At 34.1% G+C, this 14,773-nt stretch overlaps 1 protein-coding gene across 5 annotated transcripts in view; it reads right to left on the bottom strand.

The window, feature by feature from the left end:
* Positions 1 to 14,773, bottom strand: part of LRFN5 (leucine rich repeat and fibronectin type III domain containing 5) — a 258,215-nt gene that overhangs the window by 126,799 nt on the left and 116,643 nt on the right. For 4 of the 5 annotated variants that reach the window (XR_009563113.1, XM_060294775.1, XM_060294774.1 and 1 more), the window contains one exon: positions 11,961 to 12,135. The exons of the other annotated variant lie outside the window; for it this stretch is intronic. The gene's annotated coding sequence lies outside the window, so the exon portion shown is untranslated. The remainder of the gene's footprint in view (positions 1 to 11,960; positions 12,136 to 14,773) is intronic. 5 annotated transcript variants of the gene reach the window in all.

Here is a 14,773-nt window from a genome sequence, read left to right as displayed (position 1 = left end):
GCTGAAAATGTAACGTTTTAAAAGTCCATTTGCAAAAGCACAAAATCTTGTAAAGAAATAAAAGAGAAATGCAAGACATATAAGGAGAAATGTATACAACCTTATTATAGGACCTGTAAAAGGTGATTGATAGATATATGTACATTAAAAAATTGAAAATATATTTCTTCCCAAACTAAAATAAAATTAGAGTAAATGTGACAACAGTAAAATTTACATGATTTTTCATCAGACTTCTCTATGTCCAAAGTTGAAACAGAGGATGAAGAATAAAGAGCCAACATTGGCCAAGGCAAGTGTGAAGGAGGAATGGAAGGAGTGGATTCATTCATCCTACTATCCATCAAGACATAAGTGGAATAATTAGATTACAGCATGGTATTTGTGCAAGGATGATGAATAGAACAATAAAATAAAATAGAAAATCAAGAAATATATCTATGCATATATGAAAGCTCTGTGAATGGCAGAGTTAGAGTTTCTATTCAATAGGGAAAGGATAAATTATTCAATAAAAAACAATATCAGGACAGTTGGTTACCAGCATGGAAAAAATAAAATAGAACTCCAAATATAATATAATTTCCACACTATCTAAAAAAATGTAAAGATACTTTTAAAATATTAAAAGAATACATAGAAAAATATCTTTATTTCTTCAATAGCAGAGAACAATAGCTTAAACAATGCAAAAAAACCCCACAAAGCACACATACATATATCAAACCAAAAGAAACAATTGATAATTTTACCACATTAAAATGAAAACATTTTATCTGGGTAAGGAGTTCCTGAGATAATCCCTTTTCTAGAGCTTGGGGTCCTTTGTGCATATCTCTCTTTGTAAAAATGATTTACTTCCTTTGGTCACTGCACCGTCCCTTAAAATTAAAGACTGAAACTATTAAATATTTTAAAAAGCTGATGAAACTTGATGACATTAAAGTATGTTGAATTAAGGCATGCATACTGTGTGTGAAATGTTAAATGCGGGGCTTCCCTGGTGGCGCAGTGGTTGAGAATCTGCCTGCCAATGCAGGGGACACGGGTTCGAGCCCCGGTCTGGGAAGATCCCACATGCCGTGGAGCAACTAAGCCCGTGCGCCACAGCTACTGAGCCTGCGCGACTGGAGCCTGTGCTCTGCAACAAGAGAAGGCAGCGACAGTGAGAGGCCCGTGCACCGCGATGAAGAGTGGCCCCCGCTCGCCGCAACTAGAGAAAGCCCTTGCACAGAAACGAAGACCCAACACAGCCAAAAATAAATAAATTAATTAATTAAAAAAAAAAATGTTAAATGTGTCAGTAGCACTTATATTTAAAAACTACCTCTGGGTTACTAGTGTAGGTAAGCCCCAGAATTCTCATAGACCTACACTAAATAAGATCCAGGAATATTCTCAGCTGATACCATAAAAGGGGGTGCTTAATGGCCATCTCTACAGTACAGTCTGAGGCAACATAATCTCATCCAGTTCACCACTATTTTACTGGTAGATCCTCTGATGGAAGTGCTATTTCCCTTGAGGATGGGAAAGGGTCAAGCTTCCTTGGGCATCTGAAAGCTGCAGGAACAATTTCACAACTCTCACTCTCCTTTGACTTTAGTGTATGCAAACCACTCCTAAATGTTAATAAATATTAGCTATATACCTCCCTCTTAAGCCCTGCTGAGTGTCAAGGTTCAGACGCAGACATTGAAGCATGCCTGTTTATGACTCATACCTTGTGAGGTTGTGTCTGATTTAGGAAGGAAAAATCTTATTCCCCCCTCAACCCCTGAACCTAAAATATTAGTCCTTAATGAATACAGTGTAACATTATGAAAGTGAAAACACTAGCCATAGATTATGGGCAATATGTGTGTGACCCAAAAAATCCATGAACGACTATAATGCAAAATATATTTTTAAAAACTACTACAATCTGGTAAGAAAACACACCCTAATATAAAGATTAGCAAAGGGTTTCACCAAAAAGAAACTCTGAAAGGCCAATAAACTCCTGCACAGATTTTCAATGTTACTAATATATCAAATAATTTCAAGTTAATATAAGAATTAGAAAGCAACCCGTATCAAATATGGCAATTCCAAAGTAATAGACACAGTAATATTTCATAATATCTAAGGAATTTATTTAAAACCTGAAACACGGAAGAAAGTTCAACAATGAAACTACTGAAATGTTTATACTGGGTTTTTTTTTATTAAGACATTACTTTTTAAGAGCAGTTTAAGGTTCACAGCAAAACTGAGGAAAAGATAGAGATTTTTCATATACTTACTATTCCCTGCCTCCACACATGTATAGACTCTCCTATTACTAATATCCTCAACTAGAGTGGGACATTTGCTACAATTGATTAACATAAAATTGACACATCATAATCACTCCAAATCCATAATCTATATTACCATTCACTCTTGGTGTTTTACATTCTCTGGGTTTGGACAAATGTATAATGACATGTACCCATCATTATGGCGTCAGACAGAGTATTTTCACCACCCTAAAAATCCTCTGTGCTCTGTCTATGTACCTCCTACCCCCAAACACATAGCAACCACTGATCTTTTTACTGTTTTCATAGTTTTGTTTCCAGAATATCATATAGTTGGAATCATGCAGTAGGTAGCCTTTTCAGATTGGCTCCTTTCTTTAGTAATAGGCATCCGTCAATTAGGAATAAAACTACTATACAAATCCATGTGTAGTTTATTTGTGTGGACATAAGTTTTTAACTCTTTTGGGTAAATAGAAAAGGAGCATGACTGCTGGATCATATGGTAAGAGTATGTTTAGTTTTGTAAGGAACAGGCGAACTGTCTTCCAAAGTGGCTGTACCATCTTGCATTCCCACTAGCAGTGAATGAGATTCCTGTTGCTCCACATCCTGGCCAGCTTTGGTGTTGTCAGTGTTCCAGATTTTGGGCTTTCTAATAGGTGTGAAGTAGCAACTCACTGTTGTTTTAAGTTGCATTTTCCTTATGACATATGATGTAGAACATTTTTTTCACCATCTGTATATCTCCTTTGGTGAGGTACCTGTTAAGGTCTTTGGCTCATTTCCTAAACATGTTGTGTTTTCATTGTTGAGTTTTAAGAGTTCATTGTGTATTTTGGACAACAGTCCTTTATCAGATGTATCTTTTGAAAATATTTTCTCCCAGTCTGTAGCTGGTGCTCTCATTCTCTTGACTTTGTCTTTCAAAGAGAAGTTTTTTTTTTTTTAATTTTTTTTTTTTTTAATTTTTAAAGAAGCCCAGCTTATCAATTATTTCATTTATGGATTGTTTCTTAGGTGTTGTATATAAAAAGGCATCGCCATATCTAGTGTTATCTAGATTTTCTCCTATATTATCTTCTAGGATTTATAGTGTTGTATATTACATTTAGGTCTCTGATCCATTTTGAGTTAACTTTTGTGAAGGTTGTAAGGTCTGTGTCTAGATTCTTTTTTTTGCTTGTGTATGTCCAGTTGTTCCATCACCATTTGTTGAAGAGGCTGTCTGCTCCATTGTATTGCCTTTGCTCCTTTGTCAAAGGTCAGTTGACTATACTTATGGGGGTCTATTTCTGGGCTCTCTATTCTGTTTGCCTGTCCACTGACCTATTTGCCTATTCTTTCACTAATACTACACTTTCTTGATCACTGAAGCTTTACAGTAAAACTTGAAACTGGGTATCATCCGTCCTCCAACTTTGCTCTTCTTCAATATTATGTTGGTTATTCTAGGTCTTTTGCCTCTCCACATAAATGTTAGAATCAGTTTATGAATATCCACAAAATAACTTGTTGGGATTTTGACTGGGATTGCATTGAATCTATAGATCAAGTTGGCAAGTAATGGCATCCTGACAATATTGAGTCCTCCCCTCCATGAACATGGAATATCTACTTTTTTAGTTGTATGTTTATACTGTTTTTATGTTTTACTTGCATGAGATCCTTTTATATGCTCTGGAATTTACTTAATCACTTAAATTATTAAATTACATCATTGTTTTTGTGATACAAGATAACTTGTATAAATTTAATCAAACATTATGAGGTTTATTCTTGTTTTCAATTTTTTAGTAAACTTCTATTTATTCAGAATGATTATGAAATGCTGGTTAATTTACATTCTAGTGAAGTGAAAATTCCTATACGTCCTAAGCAAAGATTACTAATTTGCAAGGAATTGTAGAATATCAAAACACATCAAATACGAAAAAGAGAAATAAGATATAAATCTCTATAACTAACCATTCCTCATAAAGATTTCTGGTGCCTTGGAATTGCCATTCTTATTATTTTTAATGTATTTGATCTGTGTATTTTTAAAGTAAATCCCTTATATTTGCTACTTCTCATACGAGTATCTTGCATAAAAGTGCATTGCAAAATGTATAAATAAGTGGTCTTTTGGTTTATTTGGAGTAGGTAGACTACAGTTACTGTTTTCTTAATATCTAGACATTTCTGAAGGTGACTCAAGAAATAGCCTGTGAAACAAAAGCATAAAAAATAACTATTTGAGAAAAACACCTGCCTGAGTCTAGAGCACAGACTTGATAATTTCTGAGGTTTGAAATATATGAGAACAAAATATTACCTGTCACATGGGTATCATGTGGCAAAAATAATGATAAGGATACTAACAAGACTGGGTAAGGATAAGTTAGACTTAATGACTGCTAGATTCTTACTTGACATTTTCTTAAATATCTTCCTTATTTATCATTACTTTTCATAATGGAACAGTATAGATCTCTTTTCATAAATATCCTTGCACAACTGCATGAGGAGTCATATATATGGATTTTCTCCCCAGGTACTAGAAATCAGGAATACCACCGTGAAACTACCAATAAAATGTAGCAGAGCATTGCTGAAGAGGTTTAAAGAATCTCTCTATACCTTTAATAAAAGTTCCTTGTATGTTAGGATGCATAGAGGACAAATCCAAGAAGTGATTCAGATGTTGGATGTCTGCCAGGCTCACTATTATGTCACTCATTTCCTGGATACCAGTTTCCAGACTGAGGATATTTACATATAACTGCATCAATAAAATCCATGAATGACATAGGTCCGCTCATTATCACTGTAATTGTTATATATAGAGTCATCCTTTAATTAAACCTGTTCTAAAATTTTGAGATTCTACCATTTCATTTCAAGACACATATAAGAAATATTGAAAAGTGCTTCAAAATATAACCCTGATATAATGAAAACATTTTATTAAATTACATATAAAATGTTTTGTCAGAATTTCCTTTTCAGTCCTCTCCTTTGAGTAGAGAATTCTTATTACAGAAAAGTGTATCTTTCTGTCTCTTTAAAAATAATGAATGCATGTTTTCAATTGTGGATTATTTCTGTGTTAGAATCATTATTGTGGTAGGTATTGAAATAATCTAAAAGGCACTCATTTTCCTGTAACAGAACTCTATCTTCAAGACATAAAAAAGTAAGCAGGTATTAAAAGGTAATTTGTTTTCCAGATATTAAACAGTATGTTAAGGCTTCAGGATTTAGCATAGTAATCCATATTGGCATGCAAGTGATCAAAAAGAAAGCCAGATTCTTATTATGGATTTAGAATTGCCCGACATTGAGAAGAATAGACAGCTTAAAACAAAAGTTGCTTTTACCTCAGCAACAGAGCTTTCGCCTCAGTTGCCAAATCTTATGCACCTGATCTTTTACCATATAAATACACAGAAAATGTGTTTTATGTCAAGTAAGTTATACCTTTAACATTCCTAATAGTCCATTAATTAATTAAACAAATGAGATCAAGCTACCTGCAAGGTCACAGTCATCATCCATCCAGCTTTATATATGTAACCAGGGGTGATGGAAGAGGTTGTCATAAACATCACCTCCTGCTTGTCTGCATCCCCAATGGTGTGCTTTATTTATCCCCTCTAGGTGATAAAATATCTTTAGCACCACTGATGCTCTTAAACATCCTAGGTACCAAATACTTTTGTGTCAAAACCATATTATCTAAGTTAAGTGTATTATCTAAGTTAGCAGTTTTCAAAATCAAGTCTCTAGGTTTCCTTATATTATTAATGTTTTCAGCTGGTAATGATATGTCTCTGAAGTCCCTGAGTTTTACACATCTTTACATGTAGTTCTAAGCATACATTTCACTATTTCCTCCCTTCATATTATGTCATTAGCAATATTAAGTTACTGTTTATGACCAATATAGCATACACATATTCTCACAGTCTGTGAGTTTCTTCCCATGGTAAATCATGAATTTTTTGCTAAAAGAAGTCTTTGTACTGCCAATTTTTTCCTTTTCTGTAAAGTCTCCCACACACTGTTGAATATTGATGGAGAGATGCCTCGGTTTACCCAGAGAATTCCAAATCTGACATATGTTAAAATACCCTAGTGCAGAGCACAGTGATATAAGGGAGGTGAACTGCACAGTCAGTGGAACAGGGTGCTCATCACAATAAACTGGGTAAGGTTGGGTCCATACAAATTGGATTTTTTCCAATGGGTTTCATAGCCAATGCTCTGCAATTAAGACTGTTGCCGTGCATCTAATGTCAGTTGCCAGGAGTACTCTCCACATGACATCAGTTTCTTCTGGTCCTAAATGTAAAGTAATCATTATCTCCTAAAGCAAAGCATTTATTCAGACCACTTCCCAGGACTCCTCACAGTAAGAGCTGTAGTGTTAGCAACTCACAGGGCCAACACTAACAGTAGGCAGAAAGTGCAGAGGCTTTTCTAAGTCAAATATTGCCAGCTAAGACATTTTAAATTTTGGTGTCAGTACTTAAGGGCTTTGGGGAGAACTTGCATTATCTCTCTAGCTTCTGGAATTTTTACCTAAATGAGACAACACATCAGCACATTAACAATAGTCCAAGGTTGAAACCTATCTCTGAAGCCCAGACAAAATCTACTTCTGGTAATAATTACATTGGCATAATCTCAGATGCAGGTAAGCTCTTTTTACACTGAACATGACTATGTGTAGCTTTTCATCACTATTTATCTTTTGCTAGTTCTTTCTGCATTGTAATACTCTTACCTCTCCTACTGATTTATAATTATTTTTAGACAAAAATTTCAGTCGGATTCATTTGTACCTGCTTCATAACAGCAAGGACAGGGTCTTGATCCATCACTTATTAAAAAACAAGACACTGAAGAATGATGCTGAGGCTAAAACGGGGAGAGGGTGACAGGATAAGGGCACTGAAAATTCAGACACCTGCTGTGAATGTTGAGCATGCAGTAAGTTGGGGTCAATCTCTGACCAAAAAAAATGCAAAAACAAATGAAGAGATCTAATAGTTGATACTTAAAAATTTTGTTCCAGTTGATGTCCTTGGAATCTTTGTTTTCTAAAATAAAAGCAAAAGAATGCTCATGTTTTACATGATAGAGAGAAGCTTCCTGTATCTTACCAACCAATGCCTTGGATTTAACACTCATATTTAAACATTTGAACATTCATATTTAACACTTACCATTATTAGTATAGAAGTAAAATAAGTTTATGCCACTATTTGCAATGCTATTAGTTCTAGAAATAAAGAAGTCTGGCTCTTGTCAGGTAAATCAGAGTTTCAGGAACTTTATAATAAATGTCATGACAGTTGTAGGGAAAACTGTCTCAATAAGTCACTAAAGAAAGGCAAACAACAAAATAACAATAACAAAAAACCCAAGTTGGCAGAAAGGCAAAATTTAAGTACTAATTTTCCAGTAACAGTTCCTGTCTGTTATAATTTTCTCTCCCTGATACTCCAGTAATTTTTTTTTTTCGGATCTCAGGGATTTTTCTCTCTTAAAACACACACACACACACACACACACACACACACACACGCACACACACACGCACACACACACACGGGGTGGCGGGGGATTGGGGGGGAACTCTATGCCTGTGTTCACAGTGCCTAAAGGAAAAAAAGGGGTCACAATGTTGAACAAAACGGACATGGACTGTGACCTTATAGTGCTTTCCATCTGGAAGGGATATCAGTATTAGTCAGACAACTGTACAAAGAGATATAACATGTTAATGAATTACAGTTATATGGTGCTATGAGACCATATAGTTGGGTTGGCCAAAAAGTTCATTTGGGTTTTTTCCATAAGGTGTTACAGAAAAACCTAAACGAACTTTTTGGCCAACCCAATAATAAAAGGATGATCTCATCAGGCGGAGCAAGAAAAGCTTCCTTCAAGAAGCAACTACTGTGTTGATATACTAGGCAAAAAGGAGATGGGAGTGGTGATCTGCTTAGGGAGAAGCAACCATGTACAAAGACCTCATTGGAGGTCACATGACAGGAAAGAGGAACTGAAAGGCCTCTGCATCTAGAATGCAGGGAAAGATGAGTTGGAGGCATTTAAAAAAGTGCTAACCCATGGGAGTGTGGTAAGCCAGGAAAGGAAACTTGGTGAATGTTCTAAGGGGAATGGTCTTCAGAGAGGTGTGTCATCTCAATTTTGTATTTTTTAAAGCTCTCTATGGAGAGCAGACAGAATAGATGCATCAGTGGGCGTGAGCAGGTAATTCAGGAGGCCTCTGGAGTAGTCCGGGGGAGAAATTATGGTAGTTGGGACCAGGGTACTGATGGTCCCAAATGAAGACAAGTGGATGAATTCAAGAATAAATTTTGGTAGGGAAATATGACCAGATTAGGTGACCAAATTGTGGAATAAAGGAGAGGGGTGAAAAGAGGTTTCTTATTTTTTCTGGTACATGATGATGTCATTTACTGAGCTCAAATCCATCAAAAGAGTGTATTTGTAGAGATGGCCAAGAGCTTAACTTGCAACATGTTAGATTAAGGCACTTAGGTGATTAGGTATATCAATTTGGAATTAACTGGCACTAAGTATGTAAGTGAGTGTCATTAGCAAGTTTGCTTTCTTTGAGAAATTTTTTATTCTCCCTTCTTTTAAAATGAGCACTGCATGATATAACGTGTTTACTCTCTGCTCTACCTGTCAGAATTATTGAACCTAATTCATGTAACCACTTTAGCATATTACTTTGTCCTATCAATAACACTAATTCTCTATCTATGTTTTTGTGGCTCAAGAATCTGGAATGATTTCAAGTATATACATACATACCTAAAGATATTAAGCATAAAAGAAAACTGGTTGAGAGCATATTCACATTTTTAAAGCTACCTCATAGAAATAATATAATAATCAAATAAATTAATGTTTATTAAAAAGTACTAGAAAGTGTCAAATGATTATAAGTTGGTCATTATTATGATGAGGGGCTAAGCCACTGTCAATAAATGTTATCAGAGTTGATAATTTACAAGTCTTAAGTGTAGGGGAATTTTTTTCAGAAAAATAAGTGTTTTAAATATTATATATTTAATGTCATTAAGGATACCTTAATATTTAGAAGGCATACTAGCCTTGTAGAGTTATTATCATTGCTGTTATGTCTATAGTAAACAATCTTTAGATAAATATATACATACCTATATATTTACACAGGCATGCACATTTCCTATTCAGATATTACTGTTTTTCCTTTAAATTTATCTGTGCTTTAGCTAAACAAGAACAGCAGAAACAGACAGAAGCACTACTTACTGGCCAAGACTAATTGAAGATGCCACAATGAGAAAAATAACCATCATAGCAACCACCACCATCTCAACTGTCCTGTACTAATAACAAACAGGCATTCCATTCCCACATTATTTTACTACTTCTCCATATTTTACTACTTCTCCATTCATATTTTTTGCTTCCACTAAGAAAGTTCCCAGTATCCCATTTAGTTTTTTAAAGGGATTTTAATGGATGTGCTATGAATTTTCAATGAGCTATTTGAAATTTGAGGAATCTAATTAGGAATGTATTTACTTTCTCTTTTTTAAACGTGATTAATTCCATGCAAGACTTTCAGCCTAATGTTACTCCAAAGAAAGAAATTAATAGGGAAAACGAGACTCTACTTTTACAGACTAATGGACTGGTAATTAAAAAAATTGAATTAAGCATTAACTCAGAAGTGTCCTTTTCAATATATAAATTATTTCTGTTTAGCCTTCTATTGCCAGGTTAATTAAGTAAATCCTCTGGCCTTGATTATAGCTATTAGCAAATGAAAATGTAGTTGAATTCACTAAAGTCTTGTGATTTACACTAGGGAATCTATGTCAGTAAATATATCCCCTTGGCTAACAGCTTTCATAAAGTCAGATGCTTATTTAGATAAAGAAAAATAAATAATGTTTCCCTTATCTGTGGAAAACAAAAAATCATTAATTATCTAATTAATTGTTTGGGCAGATAAACTCTCTGGGATTTCTTGTGACGTTGCCTTTAAGAAATAAACCCAATACATTCCACATCTTCATAATGTGTGAAATCACCTCAGGCTCAGAGATGATCCTCAATTTCCTTAAGAAAAGTAAAAGGTGGAAAGTTTAGAATGTCTTCCTCAAGTTGTTTTATTTAATAAAAAGCTCAAGGACAAAAGTCATGAAAGCAATTCTTAAGAGAAATGAATAAATCATGTACAAAAGGAGCACAAAGTAATAAAATATACATAGAAAAAACCTACACTAAAATAATGATTTGTAATCTATCTTCTGTATACTCAAACTCATCATTTTATGCTACAGTTATAGTTATAATGAATTAACCTCAATATAACCTAATATATCCTTTTGTTTATGTCTTAAAAGTAGTCCTTCTATATTACTTTGAGTACACTAGCAACGATATACTGGCTGCCTGTTTTAAATCTTATACAACGTAGCACCCTGATTCATAAATTCTTAACAACAGTCTCTATATTCCCTTAAGGACACAGACCTGTTTGTGGCTGGCATTTTAAGCTGTAATATATTGCAAAATAAAACTAAGCTTATTAAGTATCTCCTACCCATTCCCTTCAAGGAAATTTCAATTGCCAAGCACCTAATTACTGAGAGACAATCTAGGCTATATCAAACTTCTGCTCCCTATACAAATGCACACAAAATCATTTTCTGTGTGGTCACTTTGTGATACAAATATACCCTTAACAGCAGCAAGGGATGCTTATATCAAGTGTTTGGGAGAAGAAGGAAAAAAATAAACATGTCAAATTTAAACCAAATAAACTAGAAAAATGGCAAAATGATAGAATCTTATACATGGACCAGGAAAGTCTAAACTTTTCCAAATAAATTGTCTTTATTTTTTAAATCCTGAGAATATAGTCATGTAATTGATGTGTTTACCTGATTTATCCAGTAATTAGAAAGCCAAAAGATAAACATGTAGCTGGGAATTTGGTTTTGGGTAGTACACAATACATTATGTTATATAATTTGTAATCTGTCCCTCTTTTTCATTTTATTATCATACATGTGATTTCCCTTTTCCTTAGTTTTTCCATATGCATATTTATAGGCTGCCATAACTCTCCTTCAATGACACAGAGAACATATCATTCAGTAAATCAACCAATCAGGAAAAGTGCTATTTCTAGCACCAGTCGCTTACCCTCCATGTAGCACTAGAAATCACAGGCCTGGAAAGAGTACTCGATTTTTAAGAATCAAAAAGCAGGGATTTTATTCCATCTTCATAACTCATTAGCCAAGCAACTTTGAGAAAATACTTGGTCATTCTGAATCTGTTTATTCATGTGCAAACATTATTATTTTAATCTCTCCCTTGTGTATGCCTCAAGGCTGCAAATATGAGTCATGATAACACAGGTGAAATAATCTCAAAAAAAATCTGCAGATTCCATAAATATATAGGTTAGCAACATACAATGTGGTAGACTTTGTATTCCAGAAAGACAGGACTCAAAAAATAAATGAAATAATCAGTGATGAATAATGCTGGTTTTTAATTTGTATATTAATTTGCAAGATTTCTATTTAGCCTCCCCTAAGCGTTTTCGAACCCACTGGCCAATGATCAAACTGAATGCAAGTAACTTACTTCTGGAGTCTGAAGAGTTCCTCACTGTTGAGAAGGAGTCAGCACTCGGCCTGGCTGCTGCAGAAGACGGACAGGGTGAAAGCATCTCCAAAGTTGATTCTGAGGATGGTGACAGAAGTAAGGTGCTCAGCTACTACATATCTTCCCAACACCTGGCAGAATGGTTACAGGGACTCTTCAAAGGAGACAAGCACAAAAAAAGTATATCAAAATATGCTTATGAAGTATCTTTGAAAAATATAGTTGCTGTTAACTGTGTGATCGATTTCAAACTCTATCAGGAATATCACTAAACAGAATTTAAATAGATTTGCATAATAAGGCTTTCCAGTGGAATGTGCAATATGCTCTGATTCCAATAGATATGACAGCAGTCTGCTTTTCATTTTTGGAAATTTTCTTATCTCATAATTGAAAACAGTTTAAACAATCAAAAGATACATCACAGTTCAATTTTCTTTGTATTTCAATTAATTAAACTTGTAGGCTAATGTTAAACAAATTGCGTAAGTCAACAAATACTAATCATCACGTACTAAGTACCAGATACCTGATGCTGGGGATACAGCAGTGAATGAATCGCATTAGTTTTGCCCTCATGGAGCTAATAGTTTTGTCATGTTCCCTGTTTTTTCTTAAATAGGGAAAATCCATTTATGTCAACCCATATGTCGAGGGAAAAAATACAGACGTGCCATTTATATTTTAACTTCAAGTCAGCAGATTGCTGATTTCTACCTTTCTGAGGGTTCCATGTCAATTTAAATAATAATCTACCTAGCTCTATCAGACACAATATTTAACTTTCTTTCCCCTAAGATGTATATAATAGTACCAACTGACATTCAATCACTGTCATTTTTAATGTAGAAACAGGCTGTTTTAAAAAATGTTCTTGAAATGAATAAAAGCATTTTGATTTTATTTTGGCTATGGCTTATTTTATTTGCAGAGGCAAACATGAGGAGTGATACAATTCCAAAGGGTAAGAATAAAAAAACAGACAGAAGATGACACAAGGATGACTCGGGTTTCGTTTATTGTTACTGCTATCTCCATTTGTGAAGATGTATGAATGGTCTTATAAAGCCAGAATTTAAGAGGGTGATTACATTGTCCTGACATACCCAATAATTAGGACTTTATTCAAAAAGAAAGTTAAACTATTGCTAAATTAATATGGAATTTATTCCGAAATGCTAAAAATCAATATACAGATAAATGGTAAATTTGAATAAAAGTACATTACACTTTATTTATTTCAAGTTATTTTTATGAATCTGTGAACCAATCCTATCTATCTTTAAAATTTATATTTATCATGAAAGATGTTATTATAAAATTATAGAATAAATCAGACACAACCCCCCCACAGATATAAATCAATCATATGCCAAACATCTGAGATACCTATTGTCTGCCTTTTCATTTATTTCCTTCCATGAATATTTTAAACTAAATTTTACATTTATATATACATGGTAATAATATAAGAAATCCAAAAGTAAAAGTAAATCACCCTTTAAAGCAAGATATATCCCCCTCAGAAAGAACCAATTTCACATTTCAGAACATCCTCTGAGAAATATCTCATGCATATATAAGCGTGTGTGCATGTGTAGATTTTTATACATACATAAGAATTTTCTATGCTGTTTTGTCCTATTCCTTTCATTTAATATATCATGGCGATTATTCAATTTCTACCTTCTATCATCACCACCATCCATTCCATCAGTCAATGTCTATCATATGAATACAACATAATCTGCTCATAATATGTCCCAATTGAAAATTATCATTTCCAGGATTTTGTTATTATAAAAATGGTATAACCAACATCCATGTATCCATGGACATGTGTGACTGAATAATATATTAAGTTCCTGGTATAAGTATAATAAGTTCTTAGAACTAAAATGTTTAAGCCAAAGAAACCTCATTGTTTTTGAAACTCTGATTATTTTCCCTTCTCTGTAGTAACGAGGTAGTATTTACTACTACAGCAAGAATAAATGTGAATTTATAATTACTTTATATTAGTGCATTAGGATAGCAAATTATAAGTACTTCCAATTATTATGCTAACTAAAAGGGAAAAAAAGGATCGATGATCAAGGGTATTTCTGTCTTCATTTTAACATGAAAAGCATAGAAACTAATACAATCCCATCTAATTGAAATTCCCCAGAGAAAGTTCTTTATATGTATGGTTATATAATTTATTAATGGTAACATTTTTCTTTGGTTATACTATCTTTTATTAAGAAATTACGATGTGTTAGCTACTAAAATAAATGTGTTATCCAAATCAGTTCTCTCAGGAATCAAATGAGATAAATATATATTCATATACAATGCTATACAAAATAAAGCAGGGATAGAGCTAGTACCTGGCAAAGCTGGAGGTTCCACCAGGGCCATCTCACTCCAAATCAATGCTCTTATATCTCATAATGTAAGTGAGGATTTCAGAAAACCATTACAGATTCTATAGTAAACAAACCCCAAAAAAGGTGCTATTTCTTCTTTTTTTTTTTTTTTTGGTCCATGTATTTTGTTTGGCAAGAACAATGCCGAAAACAAGAGATTTTAGATTGGGATTCTAATAAAGCCATTTTCCCGTGTGATCTCATAAAGATTTCCTTTTCTTCATGACAGTATGTTGAAATAAAACATCTTAGAAGCAATTCTAGGGATTCCCTGGTGGCGCAGTGGTTGAGAGTCCCCGGGTTCGTGGCCCGGTCCGGGAAGATCCTACATGCCGCGGAGCGTTTGGGCCCGTGAGCCATGGCCGCTGAGCCTGCGCGTCC

This window comes from Globicephala melas, chromosome 2, assembly GCF_963455315.2.
Source record: "Globicephala melas chromosome 2, mGloMel1.2, whole genome shotgun sequence".
Taxonomy (NCBI): Eukaryota; Metazoa; Chordata; class Mammalia; order Artiodactyla; family Delphinidae; genus Globicephala; species Globicephala melas.
Note: the sequence above shows the minus strand (reverse complement) of the source record. Positions and strands in the feature narration are given on the sequence as shown.